Genomic DNA, 16,241 nt, shown 5'->3' on the forward strand with positions numbered 1-16,241 from the left:
GTCAGGTCTCTGCACAAAAACTGTGGCTCATCCCCAAATATCACACACCCATCACCCTGTACCACTCTGTGTCTGTGTCCAACTCGAGCATTAAGGCCTGTGACCGTTACTGTTAAATCGTGTCCCCCTTTCTGCCCGTCTCCCGCCATCATCCCAGTCCAACCTCGGTGTCTCTCTCCAGGTCAGCAGCACTCTTCCCACTGGCTTCCCATCAGCTTACCTTGCCCTGTTTCCATTGCTTATTCCCCATACGTTACCCACAACGGTCTTATTAAAGTATGAATCAGATCAAGTAGTTCCGCATTGCAAAATACTTTCGTGATTTTCCATTGTATTCAGAAGGATATCCAGAGTCCCTACCAAGGCCCTATGTGATCCGGGCCCTCACCGATCTCTGCAGCCTCAGCTCTCACCGTTCTGCTCCAGCCCATCTTCACCGCCCCGATGGTCCCCACCAGGACAGCTGCGTTTCTAACTCCAAGTCTAGTACTTACACTTCTTCCGGCCTGGGAGGCTTTTCTTGTCTGTTACCTACGTGGCTTATTCTTTTGCTTTATTCAGGACTTTGTTCAAATTATTTACCCTCAGAGAGGACTTATCTGACCAGATTATTTAAAATAGCACACACATATTTCCTATTCAAACATTTTCTCTCCTAATATGCTTTATGTTTCTTTGTGGCAATTATTAGTACCTGGCAGTACATCATATATTTATTTGCTTACTGGTTTACTGTCTGTCTTTCTTACTAGACCTATATTCATGGAACCACAAATAACTGTTTTAACCAGTAACTTTCAAACCACCTTTAAATGAATTCTTTTATAAGATGAGAATTTCAGAGGCTTCCACGGGTTGCTTAGGGGAAAAAAGAAAAAGGATTCAGGTTGAACTAATTTATTAAGGACCTGAGAGTTGGTTATTTATTTTATACATAGTAGTGTGTACCTGTTAATCCCAAACTCCTAGTCTAGCAAAAGGCCTAGCTGACTACTATTTTTAAAGGATTTTTTTCTTTTTAAACTGGGGTTGTTTGAGATCTCTTTTCTTCTTCGTTAGTTTTCTTTTTTTAAAGATTTTTTTTATTATTTTTTTACATTGAGGTACCGCAAATTGAATCCAGCATGTACTCTACCCCTTGAACTATACCATCCCCTCCAAAGACAATTATTTTTATACTTTGACAATACCATATTGAATTAAGATTTTTGTTCCATTTTCCCTTCATAGAGTTTATAACTGAGGGAGAGAGTCAGAGGAAGCTCTGGGCTAACCCTTCCTTCTCAGCGGGTCACTACACAGCAGAGGAGCTTGGCTGTCTCCAGGCCCAGCTCACCTTTCTGCTCTGAGGGCCGACTCAGGCCACTTCTCTTACAGGCGGCATGTTAGAAGCAGCAGAAAGCCAACTAGCGAGCAACAATGACAAAACTGACCCACCTGCAGTTGGACATCATCTGGTCTGAAACGTACCTCTTAAATCTCTTCTTCTTATTAGTGGATGGTTTTCAAAAATATTCCCAAGGAGATGAATCTCACTCCATTTTTTCTGGATTTCTTGGGCCTTCTATGACTTTAACTGCAGGCTTCATTTTCTGCACAACATCTGCAGGGAAGCCAGGCAGAAAACATGAACAGACCCTGCAGGCCGCGGCTGAGGCCTCCCGTCAAACATCCTTGTTGTGCAGAGCCTACGTTCATGGGACCAGTTTCATTACTGCTGTAATTAGTTCTTGTCCAAGTGTCCCACCGGAAATGTTTCTAGATAGAACGTGGCCTGACGCAGATGAGCAGTGGGGATGTGGGGTGCAGATGACACACAGACTGGAAGGAGAAAAGGGAAATGTTTCTTCAGGCTTCAGTTTGGAAGATTTCTGATTTTTATATGGACATTAAACTTGGTCAGGCTGAAGCACCATTTGCTCTAAGACGGGGTGATGTACACGTATCCCTACAACTTCAAAAAATATGTTGAAGCTGGGCGTAACAGCCTAGGGGACAGACAGCTTTGAGTGACACCTCCGTTCCAGGATGCCTATGATCTCGGGCTCACAAAGAGGAAAAGAATACACATATTTTGCCTCTGTAGTTCTATGTGAAATTATTTTGACCCTTGCCGGATGGTGTAAGATCAGAGAGCATGTAGTCTTTCGTACATCGCAAAGACGACAAGTCTTCTTGATGAGTCAGCACACTGTTTCCGATGGCCCGGGGTCTATGCCAGACATTAGCTGTCTAGACAAATACCACACAGCCCCCCATCCCTCAAGGAGATCACAGTGTGTCGTGGAAGATACAAATTTAAATAGATTTTCAAAACAATGTGGTAAGAGTCACTTTGCATCATATATACTATATGTTCAGCGGGGCTCTTGCACTGCCTGGGGCTGTGTTCTAGAAGATAGGGAAGGTGTCAGAGAGGAAATGCTTTCTGCACTGACATCTGACGGATTCCAGCAAATCTGTAGACCAGGAGAGTGCATGGTGGGGACGGGATTCTCAGCAGCTTGCGTGTCTCGTGCAGACCCCTGGTCATGTCTAAGAGCACTTTGCACTTAGGGAAGGAACGTCAGTGAGGCTAGAGGCTGTGAGGAACTAACGGAAGCTGAGGCTGAAAAAAAGCAGCAATGAGATGATGAGAAGGTGTGACGTTAAATCAGAGAGCGTGGACTTCCTCACACACGCAGCGTGGAATTCTTTACGGTTTTAAGGAGGAGAGTGACACAGATTAGTCATTAAAAGTGAGCAAAGTGGATTGTTCACTCTAAAGTACAGCACTGGGGAGACTAGAAAGGGGTGGGAATTAATGCAGTGGGGAGCGAGGAGCAGGGACTTAGTTGGGGGACATTAAGGAATAGAATTGTAGTACTGATGGGGGTGAGGGAGTGGAAAAGTAAAGGAAAACTCCCAGATGTTTGGCACAGGAAAGAGATGGGACAGTGATGCCATTGTTTGAAAAAGTAAAACTAGTTCTGGGCGAGTGTAAATCCAGACAAACAGAGCTTGAGATTTTTATGTGCTAACCAAATGTGAATGTCTACTTGTCAATTAGAAATATATTTCTGGGACTGAACTGAGATGTCCATGCTGGAAAAGATTTGACAGTTAATCATTGGACAGAGGGCAGTTGAAGCCATGGGAATAAATGCCACCCACTGACAGTTTACCAAAGAAAAGGGAAGGAGGGCACTTCTGGTTCAGAAAATATGGCAGACCAGAATCTTGAAGACCCACTCACTTAAGACACATAAAAACGTAGGACAAAATGCTGCCAGTGTTTTCCTGTTTTTTTTTTAAGGGCACGTTTATTGTGGTATGATACCTGTACAATAAAATACACATATTTCACATGTACTACTTGGTGAATTTGATAAATGTCTACACCCAGAAAACCATAACCACGATCAAGATAGCTAACATTTCCATCACTCCCCAAGAGGGGCACTTTTCGAATCCCCATATTTATCCCTTCCCATCTCCTTCTCTCCCTGTGAACCGTAAGTTTGTTTCTCTATGTCTGTGGGTCTGTTTATCTTCTGTATTTAAGTTCATATGTTTCTTTTTTTGATTCCACATATAAGTGATATCATATGGCATTTTTCTCTTTTTCTGGTTTACTTCACTTAGAATGACTATCTCTACGTCCATCCATGTTGCTGCAAATGACATTATTTGTTTTTTCATGGCTGAGTAGTATTCCATTGTATAAATATACTACTACTTCTTTATCCAGTCACCTGTCAATGGACATTTGGGTTGTTGCCATGTCCTGGCTATTATAAATACTGCTGCTGTGAGCATTGAGGTGCATGTGACTTTTTGAATTAGAGTTTTCTTCTGACATATGCCCGGGAATGGGAAGGCTGGATCATGAGTTAAGTCCATTTTCAGTTTTTAAAGGAACCTCCACACTGACTTCTCTAGTGACAATGCAGCCCATCTTGTGAAAGCAGAGCCATGCTCAGAAAGTAATGGGTATTTCTAAGGGCCAGACATGAAGTGCAGTGAGTGTGGCCTGTTCAAGAATCAGAGGGCAGTCTGCCAGGGCTGGAGGAGAGTGACAAGGGAAGTGTGGTACAGGTAGGAGTCAGACCATGTGGGGACATGGCAGGCTGGGATAAGGAGCCTGGACTTCCAGTAATCCCTTGGTAACCATGGGGCACTGGTTCCAGGACTCACCCTGAAGTCAACATCCATGGATGCTGACGCCTCTTGTATAAAATGACATAGGACTTGCATGGGACTCATGTACATCCCCCCATCTACTTTTATATATATATACAAACTTTTTTTATTGAGTTATAGTCATTTTGCAAAGTTGTATCAAATTCCAGCATACAGCACAAGTTTTCAGTTATACATGAGTATACACATATATTTGTTGTCACTTTCTCTTTCACTGTGTCCTCCTGTGTACTTTAAGTTATCTCTAGATTACTCATGGTATCTAATACAACATGAATGTTATGTAAGTAGTTGCCAGTGTATGGCAAATTCAAGTGTTGCTTTTTGAAACTTTCTGTTTTTTCAACAATATTTTCAATCCACCGTTAGTTGAATCTGCTGGATAGGGAGGCCCTAGATATGGAGAATCCCCAAGCTCCTCCTTCCCACATCCTATATTTTCACTGCAAGCACTGAAGGGGTCCAAACATAGAAGAGACCCATCTACCTGCTGGAAACCCTGAGGAATTCCGTCAGCGTATGTAGAGCAGGAGAGAAGGTTTAGGGCCAACTAGTGGGAAAGGAGGGCCTGCCTGGAGAGGATGGAGGAAGGACAGTAGTGGAAGCCATCACGTACTCTTACTGGAACTAGCTGACAGCAGTGAGGGACGCCAAGGAACTGGGTACACGTCACGTGTGGGGCGATCCTGGCCACCAGGTGCAGGGTTCACATAACTGGGACCCAGTTTGCAAGATCAAAATAACAAGGAGGCAAAGGGGCTGCCTCAGTCCCAGGATCCTGACAACGGCCACAGCGACGTGACCCCAGCTAATGCGGTTCCCCTAGTAAGCCAGAAAAACGAAACTCTGAGCCAAGATATTGCAGATTCCACTGCAGCCACATGGATAACTAGATCTCTAACCTGACAAAATGTAACCACCAGAAACAGGAATCTTTCCTTTTCTCTTCCTTTGGAACTTTGGACAGGGAGTCACAAATCTTTGACGGGAACCACCTATAAACCAATAGAGAGCTCACTTTTTCAGGAATAAGCATGGAGAAAAAGAGTGGGGTGATGGTTTAAAGCAGAAGTCAAAGTTGAAGCCCATCTGAGAAATGGTAAAAACATGTTTCTCAATGAATTCGAGTTATGGCAAAAAGAAGGAGGAAGGTTAAGGAAATCTCTATTAATATCCATTCACCATAAAAGACTAGCCAGCCATAAAAAGACAACACCTTAAATTAATAAATTTTTTTTTTTGGTGATGAAAAACAATGCCTTAATTTAAAACAAGGCTTGGGCCATCAACAACACTCTGAGAATTGTTGACGAGGAGAACATAAATCTGCATATAGATATGTAAGTGTTCCAAGTCCACCACTCAAAAACAATTAGTCAATCATGTGTCCAGTTGATTGGGAAATCCCAATAAGTAAATAACTCAAAAGTGGGAAAGACATGGGATTAAATAGTGGTAGTGAGCAATGAAATCCAAGATGTATATACCTATATTTTCTTTGTTAATGTAACAAACTTAAAGCAACTGTCTAAAAAGTAGTAACTGGAGCACACAAACACACACACACACAATTTAGAACAACAGAGAGGTAAAATATGCTAAATTTATCATTATTGAGGAACAGGATCTAATAGATTATTTCATTTTTGAGACTCTTATAGGAATACTGGTCCAATTGCATAAAAATTTATGAACTTAGAGATGATTTATAAAGATTTAGAGAGAATTTTCTTTAAGAGGCAATATAGCTTCCAAATCACTGAAGAGAAAATTAACAATAAAAAAATTAATTAATCTAGGTAATATGGAGTAACACTGACCATATTTACCACCCTAAAATAAACCACAAAATGGATAAAATATATGAAGCAATGATTTTTAAGACACGTGGAAATGATCATCCACTAGGACCTTGCCTTGCCACCTCAATACCAAGGCTCCTAGGCCTCCTACTGCCATCACAAAGGATGTCCACCAGGAGGCGACATTTACTTCCTCTGCTCCTACTGCAGAGCCAGTCCTGAGCAGTCCTTTTCCAGGTGTTGGCAGGCAGCTCCCAGAAGTGCTCTCGTGGGCCTTGGTCCCTTTTGGCCACCAGCAAAGGGATCAAGGATGAGCAGTGAGCCTCCTTCCTCATCCAAGACCTAGGAAACTATCTGACTTCTGAGCAGCCCTTCACTCTTGTCTGCTGTCTGGTACTCTCCACCCGGCTTCCCGAGTCCCCGGCACGGGCAGCCTGCACACTGGCCACAGCCCATCAGAATCTGTTCCCCCGCCAAGAGGCCACGCATGATCATGAGCAGGGCTCCAGGCCTCTGGAGCAGTGCGGCTTGGACTGGGTCCTGGCCCTGGGCGCGCGAGCTCCATGCCCTTGGTTGAGTCAGTCAACATCTCTAAGCTACAGTTTCCTCATCAGTAAAATGAGGACATAATCAATATGGAAAAAAAACAGAATCTGAGGGGGACTAAATTTCTGGTGATTGAAGATAATTTTAATTTTGATTTATACAGCAAAGGACATCATACAATTTTTACTACATCGTATTTCTAAAGGACAGCTTCTACTATTAAAAGTAATGCATGCACGTACACACAAACACACGTGCAGACACACTGGCTCTAGTCCACATACATCCCCACGGGCACACACACATGGAGTCATGTACCACCCACACACCCATAACATACGCACAACCACACACATCCTCAGGCGCACACACACATATAACATACAGAACCACATACATCCCCAGGTGCACGTGAGCACACACAAACACACAGTCATGTACAACACACGTCCCCAGGTGCGCGCGTGCACACACACACGTCTTACACACTTTGGCGTTATTCTAAATCAATTTACAATTGAGGGTCACAGTGTCCATTGTTTTATCCACTCAGAAGGTCCTGACTTTGGAGCGTGAAGCAGGAGCTCTCCTCTCTGGAGATGGTCTTTACCAATTACAGTCTCAGTAGAGCCAACATAACTGCTCTGGACCTTTGGAAGTGCAGGCCAGAGCATACCTGGGAGCTCACATCCTGTACATGTAAACATGTTAAGTGCAGTAGGTTCTAAAGTCCTGCCTTTACAAATATACGTTCATTATAAGGGGGAAGACCAGGTTCAAATTTAGAATTCCAAGACACAGGGGAGTCCGGCAAAGAAAGTGAGCGTGTTGGGAGAGCTGATTCCCAGTCTCTGACCACTAGCCTGATCCTTTTCTTCCCAATGCTGGGTCCATCCCTTGCCACAAGTGGCCTTGGATGTTCACAGGGGGACACTCAAAACTCACATTCGGGATCTGCTCATACCCTCCATACATACAGCTGCCCTTTGGCCTCTCTGTGAGTCCTGGGAATCTGAGCTTCCGGGAGAGCCGGTGCAGGCACTAGGAATGGGTCAGGGGCTGCTGAGACAGGGCATCTGGGGTCCTGGGCTTCTAGAGCATGGGATGGAGCCAATGACCCTGCCCCCTTGGCCCTGCTGACTCCACCCCATGGAGGGCATGGCCAGAGGAAGTGTCAGGGCCAGAGGGACCCTCTGCAGTGCAGGACCCAGGGCAGCGGGCCCCCTTGCCGGGGTCTAAGAGCAGAAGGCCTAAGGAAAGATCTGAAGAGGCTGTAAGGTATCTTCATACCCATTAATTAAACAAAAATAAAAGCATACCACAGGCGTGAGTGGAAAGGGATTTGTTAGAACAAGGGAAGGCACTTGCCAAGGTCTGGCCATAGAGGGCTGGTGGGTTTGTCAGGTTGATGAGGAACCAAGAGGCTGTTAGTCCCTTCTGGGTCTAAACACCTCTTGAATTCCTCCGGGTGACACTGAAATGCAGTGAGACACGGAACTCTCTTAAGTTGTTAAAATCTTCATGGTGAACCATTCAACTCTCTCCTCATTCTTGGCTGCGAAAGCACGATAAACACAGGCCAGAAACTCATCAGCCTGTTGGTTGGTTCACTATCCGTCTGGCGCCTCCTCTTGTAGGAGCCTTTATCACATCACCCAGGGCTGACCCGGCTCAGGATTATAGCTGATTTTCCGCAGGTGGCATCACTTGCTAGTGACATGAAGCAGGCACATTAGCCACCTCCCAAACACTGAGGCTCCTCCTGGGAGGAGCCTTCAGACCCCCAATCCAGCCTCTGCACCACGATGTTCCTTAGTGTCACTACTGGTTTGCTGCCTTGGCCTCTAGCTTTGACCAGATCCTCGCCAGATTGTCGATAAATATCACCCATATACCACATCTAAGCTTGCGGTCCAGATGTGACCATGGTTCTTATTTTCTTCCCATCGATGGATTGTTTGATCTTTGTGTAATCATGTCGACAGCAAGGCCAGTACAGCCCTCTTGAGGCCTCCCAGAGCCGCCTCTGTGTATAACTGTCCTAGCACCCCAGGGGATCGGGTCTGAAGCCTGGCACTCAGACACGAGGATGTCAGCTGGAGAGACAGGAATCCACTCCTGCTGTGGCTTCTGCTGTGGCTCAATGTGGCCATAAAAACGGATCCCACAGGCCCTGACGTCACTTGACTCACTGCAGGGATGCTCCCACACTGCCGCGTTCCCCAAGAGACTGAGGGCTTTCTGCTTGTTCCGGAAGGCCCCACCCCCGAGGGGACACTGGGTCCAGTGGAGCGTCCAGCCTGCTTCCCCGCCAGCCCTTAGGGCCTTTGTGGGGCCTGGAACATCAACTAACCTCCCCTTAGGGACCCCTTTGTCCTTTGCAGCCAACAGACCTAGGTCATAAGCACTTTAACTCACCTGAGGGTGTTTTCCTCACTTCAGGGGCAGTGAGGACTGGGCTTCTTCACACTCCAAGTGCCCCCGGTCTGGATGCAGACAGTCTGGCTCTCCCCCCAGTCCTGCAGGTTCCGGCCACACCTCCTGCTGGTCACGGAGTCTGTGCTGTATTCTCTTCCAGGACAACAGGTGCACTCTGCCCCCCGCCCTGTCCCCACCAGCAGTGGCAGAGGTGGAGGACAGGCGGGTGAGCTTGGGCCTGAGACACTGCCCTGAAATCAGTGCCCCAGAGGCCGCTGGTGACTAGAGGGACCACGGGGAAGAAGGCAGCATGGGATGGGAGGGGGAGGAAGGTTCAGGATAACGAGATGAAAAGGGGAACAGATAGCACTGTGAGGACCTCGACCATGAAAGGGAAGAAGATAGACAGTGACAGCTGGAGCGGTGTTGGCGTTAAAAGCTGCGGGCATTTTCATTTAATTTTATTAATTACCATTACATATAGTGACATATTTTTATTTGATTAAAGATTAGGTGCCATGTCATATAACAGGATATAGTATATTATTTATTAAATAATACATAATAGTAGATATACTAGCATGTTATGTTCTGTTTATTTATTATCAGATAGTATATAATACATATGTAGTTATTTATATACATAATATATAATTCATGCATCTATATAATATATAACACATAACAATGTAGGATTATGAATATTATATTTTATAACAAGATTACATAACAATAATGATGTAATATTATCCATTGTATATCTTGGCTCATGACACATTCTCACCTTAGGTGCCTGTCAGAAGTATTTATGTATTAAAATTAATATTATAAGAAACAGTTGTGAACCTGTCACCCAGCACCAGAACAGGACTATTGACAGTGACATACTGTGTCCTATCCTGCCCTAGGCCTCTTCTCACAGGAAGTAACCAGCATCCTGAATCCTGGCTTACACTTGCCTTGTGTTACTGTCACACACACAACATTTAAGATCAGTTAAAACAAATGAACTGCAGGTACATGCAACGAAGTGGATGCATCATACACCCTATGTTAAATTGAAAAAGTAAGCCCAAGAAGGTAGCCTATAGTGTGCTAAGCTTTTAACTGTGTATATATATGTCAACTAAACTCACTAAATTAAGAACAACTACAGCTAGAGTCCAGGTGGGAGAAGGACAGATAAAAGGTGAGGTGAGCAGATTTGCTGCAGGTGAGCGAGTTCCCTTCAAGTAACATGTCATTCTCTCTGAAGCAGGAGGCAAGGCCATCTGCTGGGAGTCAGGGAAGAGACAGAGGGAAGCTTAGAGGTGTGCAGAGAGCATAGAATGTTGACACCACTGTGTGGCAAGTGGGGAAATGTGCTCACTAGAGAAATCCTGGAGGATTGCCTGGCAGTGGCAACATGCTGGGCATTGATTTGTAGTCTTAGAAATCTGTGCTGGGAGAGCCTGCTGCCTGCAGGCTCAGAACAAATAGAGCTGGGTGAACCGAGATGGAAGTCATCCTGGTGAGGAAATGAAAAGATCAAGGGTCAAGGGAGTTTTGTTTGTCATAAAGAGAGTGCTGACTGTGGATGCAGAGCTGGAAGGTGGGGAAGTGGAAGTAAGAGGAACGTGGACAGGTAGGAAAGCAGAGGAGTCAGTGCATGATGCCCCAGTGAGGGTGAAGGAGGGCCAACGAGGCTGGTGGAGAAGCAGCTGGATGGCTAGAGTTGGGCACATAAAGGAGAGAGGCTGGACCTGGGGTGGAGACACGCCCGGGTATGAGCCCGGGGGTAGGGTGAATGGGAGGTGTCTGGCTCAGGCTGACGGAGAAGAAGACCCTACAATGACCATACTGGGTGGTGGAGGGAGAATCAACATTGACGTCTTGATGGTAGGCGGTGAGGCAATACAGAGTTGGTGGTCCAGCTGCTCCTGACTGAGGCAGATGAGCAGGGAGGCCAGGGTGGCAGGCACTGCTAGGAATGGACTGGGTTTTCCAGGTGTTCCCAAGAGAGGAGGAGAAATCACCTCATGGGGGAAAGTGAGCACAAGGAGGTCAACCCAGGCTCCTGATCAAACGGAGAGTGTGAGGGGGCAAATCGTCAACTCCAGAGATGGTGGCCTAGGAAGCAGGGACCATGGGTGAAGTGAGGGGACACTCAGAGAAGAGAGAGAGATGAGTCTTCTGGGTGTAGGGGGAAGAGAGGCCCCAGGACAAAGGAGCACAGGGGCACAGTGATGAGGATGGACTGGCTCTGTTGTGACACTGCAGGAATGGCTGGATCTTTGTCCTGAGGGCTTAGTTTGGGGGGGCTACTGGCCTCATGAGGGCCCCCCTCTCAGCAGCCTGGACAGATGCTCCCGCTCCTGATAGCTCTGTGGCCACCACTGTTCCCGGAAGGGCTCTGCCTCCATCTTCTATCAGACATTCCTGCCCAGTCCCCGACTGCCAGCGAGGGAGCCTGGGCCTCAAAGCCGTTTGCCGTGGAGGGACACAGGCTCCTTGGAGAAGCAGGCTGATCTTATTTTTCTCCGTAACCCACGGCCTAGCAAAGCGCCAGCCTATGGGTGGGCCATTCAGGGGCTCGGATACTTCTTAAATTAACTCAAAGCAGTAGAATAGCAGAGCTGGAGGAAGTGACCACTGAGCTCACAGAGTTCACTGCCCACACCCCCATTCTACAGATGAAGAAACAGAGGCCAAGCAGCCAAGGTCATGCTGCTCTTTAATGCTGGCCTCTGTTGGGCATACCAAGTGATGAGCTGCACTGAAGGGCCTGAGAGGGGGCTCTGGGGTCAGACAGCTTGGGTTCAAGTCCCACCCCTGCCATTTACTAGCTGTGTGATTAATGACTGTCCTTCCTGTAAAGTGCCACCTCATTTGTTTGTCATGAACACAGAGTTCCTGGAACAGCAGGACAGAATTCTTTAAAGGTTTGCTGTTGCTTTTGTTACTATTATCACCAAGTGAACCCTGAAATGAAGAACAAAGACAGCAAGATTTTTTATTTTAAAAGATTTTAAAATACGATGATGACTGTTTGATTTAATCTATTCAAGTTTGCATTTGACCATTATTAACAACTGCACAATGGATGACTTTTGAGGAAATGTTACTTCATGTCTTTAATTCTCACTAACTACACAGGCTATTCAACAGGAAGCAATTTTTTTTCCAGGAAGAGGGACAAAAAGTTAACAATATCTCTGTACCTCTCGGTTCCCAGTGAGTTGGTTGTGATCTGTCAACCCAACTTTGGGGAAATGCCCTCTCCTCCTGGGCTCGCTGCACTGCCACGTGGCCTCCAGGGGGCGATTTACCCCCACACGAATCCAGTATCTTGGTTCATATCTTTGCTTCAGATCCCTCAAGGACTGCCCATGCACCAGGGCCCCATCTGCCCCGCCAGTCTCACCTGCTGGCCTCCAGGAAACTATCCTGGGTCTCAACCATCCTCTGTTCCTATGCCCGCCCCACTACTCTTCATTTTGTCCTTCAAGTGTGGGCTCCTGTGGCTTGCCACCAAGCAGGGGTCTCCCAGTCCTCCACCTTGGGGAACTGCATCGTCCTGCACAGTGCCTAGCGAAACTGTGTGGAGGCCGGAAGAATACAGAACAACAGGTGCTCAGAGGGGCTGCCTTTCCCACTGCAGGGGCCCTGGAGAGCTTTCTCCCAGCTGGTTATTCACAGGCGCTGAAGCTGTGGAATCTCGATCTTACCAATTTAAAGGGCATCATCACTAACTACAAAAGAAATCATTTTTTCAGTAGCAAAAGGAGAAAAGACTTTGTGCCCCATGCCCCCATCTTTCTTCCTCCGCCTTCAGAGGTGATTCTCACTCTCTGGGCAAGGGTAGAAAGCAACAAACAGAATATTATTTTTCAATGATTCTTCTTTCCCACTCTGAAGATTGCATCCCAAGACTGATGAAGGCTAGGATGGTTTGGCTTCCCTGTACTGAGTATTCAGAGGCTCAGGGTGGAGGGGGTTAGGGAGATAATTCAGCATTATGGAACCAAACAGAGACATTAAAAGGTTCTACTCTAAACAGAAAGGAAGCAGGATGCTATAGAAATGGGAAAACCATCATTGGAAATGAAATAACGAGTTACAAGACAATAAACATGAAGATGTAAAAAAGAAAAAGTATATCAAAATACAAAAAGGTGGGAAAGGGAGATGGTAGCAAGAAAAGATAGATTTTTTTCTCTTTCTTTTTCCTTTTTCTCATTATTCTTAGGATGTGTTGGAGCCTACGTGATTATCAGTCTAAAGGAAATAGATATGATAATGGGTTGATATACTTGAAAAATAGGGTAACCACAAATCGAAAGCATATAATAGAGTTGAAAAAAAAAAAACCAAAAAAGAAACAAACTCTAAATGGCTTAAAGACTTAAACATTAGACAAGACGCTAAAAAACTCTCAGAAGAAAACATAGGCAAAACATTATTTGACATATATCTCAGCAGTGTTTTCCTAGGGCAATCCACCCAAGCAACAGAAAATAAAAGCCAAAATAAACAAATGGGACCTAGTTACACCTATCAGCTATTTCAAAGCAATAGAAACCATAAGCAAAATGAAAAGACAACCTATGGAATGTGAGAAAATATTTGCAAAAGATGAGACTGAACATGGCTTAACTTGTAGACTATAAAAATAGTTCATACAACTTAATAAGAAAAAAAAATAAACAACCCAATCCAAAAATGGGCAGAACAACTAAACAAGCAATTCTCCAATGAAGATATACAAATGGCCAATAGGCATATGAAAAAAAGGCACAATATCGCTAATTATCTTAGAAATGCAAATCAAAACTACAATAAGTTATCATCTCACACTACTCAGAATGGCCACCATTCAAACATCCACTCACCATAGATGCTGGAGAGGCTTGGAGAAAAGGGAACCCTCCTACATTATTGCTGGGAATGTAGTTTGGTGAAGCCAATGTGGAAAACAATATGGAGATACCACAAAAGACTAAAAAAAGACATCATTTGATCCAGCAATCCCACTCCTGGGCATATATCCAGAGGGAACCTTAATTTCAAAATATACCTGCACCCCAATGTTCACAGCAGCATTGTTTTCAATGACCAAGACATAGAAGCAACCTAAACGCCCACTGACAAATGACTGGATAAAGATGTAGTATTTAGATATAAAAGAATATTACACAGTTGTAACAAAGAAGGAAATAATGCCATTTACAGCAACATGGATGGACTTGGAGATTATCACACTAAAGTGAAATAACTCAGACAGAGAAAGACAAGTAACATATGATACCACTTATATGTGGAATTTTTAAAAAAGATACAAATAAACTTATTTACAAAACAAAAACAGACTCACAGACTTAGGAAACAAACTTAGGAGTTTGGGATTAACAATTACAAACTACTATATGTAAAACAGACAAACAGCAAGGATTCACTGTAGAACACAGGGGAAAATGTTCAGTATCTTGCAACCTATAATGGAAAAGAACCTGAAAAAGAATAGACTATGTATATGTACAACTGAATCACTATGCTGTATACCTGAAACTAACAAAACAGCTGTATATCTGAAACTAACTAAACATTGTAAATCAACCACATTTCAATTAAAAAAAAAGATAAGCTCTAAATAGCTGTATTCAAAGAAAATCTTCAAATCTTACCTCCTACAAAAAGTAAAATGGGAAGCTTGAGCAGGACCAAATTATACTGAATGAGAGGTTACATACCTTCTCCAGCACGTGGCCCATGGTACACATACATCGTGTTTTCCTTCAGGTAAGAATGGCCCTTACTGCCCAGGGAGCGAGTCCTGCTGGGACAAGGCCTCTGTGGCAGTGGCCTCCTTGTCACCGCTCCATCTCACCAGAAGGCCAGGGTTTTCAGAGGGGAGGGAACACAGAGCTCATACACTTCAGATATATTTCCTGAGAAAAACTGTGGAAAGACCAAATTCACCTGCAGTGCAGGAAACATGAGCACGGCCCCTAAGCAGACTGACAAACCCGAAGCAAGACGGCCCGATGTTCACATCGGAACCAGAACAAAAACCGTCTGGCCCCAGTTAAACGATCACCATCTCACCTGCAATGAACTGTTCGTACTCATTGTCAGGGATGTTTCTGTTGAGACTTGAGAGATCAAAAAAGTCAGACCAGGGAATCCGGACCTGGTGGATGTCCAGGCTCTGCTAATGGTAGAGGCGGCCCCAAGGGGGTATCACCAGCACCGACTCTTCCATTTTCAGCAGGGTCTTCAGGAGGAAGGCGATGTGGATACAGACGCCCCTACGGAGGCTGAAGCCCTCCGGAGGGTTGACATAACACAGAAGGTACCTGGCAGGGAGCAAAGGAGAGCGGGTCTTCAGAGCCAGGTCTCTGCACAGGAATCCCGGCTTAGATAGAACAGATACAATGGGAATCTCTGCACAGCACATGGCCTAGACTCAAGACACGTTCAGCAGCTTCTGGTTTGTATAGTGGAGGCACTGCCCACCGATCTCTGTGTGGCCAATTATTTCGAGTCCGGGAGCACATGTAGAAGACATCTTGGCATCTGTCTATCAACGCTAAGCACCTGACTAGTACCTGAGCACCCGTTCTCCAGGGAATCTCAAACTTCTTGGCCTAAAGACCCCTGTACACTCTTAAATACTGAGGACTTCAAAAGGCTGCTGTTTATGTGGGTTAAATCTATCAATAGTTCCTGTGTTAGAAGTTAAATAAGAACTTTAAAAAATGCTTATGAGTTCACTTAAAAATAATAACAACCTACTACATGATACCATTAATACTCTTAAGCAAAAAATAAGTATATTTTTCTAAACAAAAATCATTAATGAGAGGAATAGCAGTGATTTTAATTTCTGAGAATCTCTTTTGGACTGGTGAGAGCTTAATTCTATCTGCCTCTACATTACCTGTTTTGTGATATCACAGACTAGGTTTTCCCTGGAAAACCCCACAGGAAACTCGGGAGTGCAAGAGTGTGCAAAAGGCAGGTGACTTCCCGGCGTTCCTACGAAAATAGTCTTGCATCTCAGGGGCCTCGGACTCACTTTGATAACTGCTGCCCTACCCTAGGCGAGACTCTCCTACACAAGAGCCAGGCAAGTGTCCTGGCTTCTTTAATGAGTTACCGCAGCAACACCCCTCCCTTCTCTGTGTTAATGTTTCCCACAACCTCCATTACTGCAGATGAGGATGTAATCCTCAACTGAGGCCTCTAATCCCAGAAGACTACCAACCTTGAAAGGGAGGGCCCATCTACCATCTCTACACCCCGCACAGTCTA

At 45.1% G+C, this 16,241-nt stretch overlaps 1 protein-coding gene and 1 long non-coding RNA gene across 3 annotated transcripts in view; one reads left to right on the forward strand and one right to left on the reverse strand.

The window, feature by feature from the left end:
* LOC140692908 (uncharacterized) overlaps window positions 1-16,241 on the forward strand; it is a 417,598-nt gene that overhangs the window by 270,298 nt on the left and 131,059 nt on the right. The gene's annotated exons all lie outside the window — the stretch shown is intronic.
* On the reverse strand, window positions 11,783-15,283 carry LOC140692949 (uncharacterized). Of its 2 annotated transcripts, none has more exons than XR_012068590.1 (3): window positions 15,033-15,283; window positions 14,678-14,885; window positions 11,783-11,909 (listed from the first exon to the last, which is right to left on the reverse strand). It is a non-coding gene; the product is annotated as an uncharacterized lncRNA (long non-coding RNA). The 2 variants fall into 2 exon arrangements; XR_012068589.1 differs by lacking the exon at window positions 11,783-11,909 and adding an exon at window positions 12,433-12,675.

Source organism: Vicugna pacos, unplaced genomic scaffold (genome assembly GCF_048564905.1).
Source record: "Vicugna pacos unplaced genomic scaffold, VicPac4 scaffold_19, whole genome shotgun sequence".
In the NCBI taxonomy this organism is placed as follows: Eukaryota; Metazoa; Chordata; class Mammalia; order Artiodactyla; family Camelidae; genus Vicugna; species Vicugna pacos.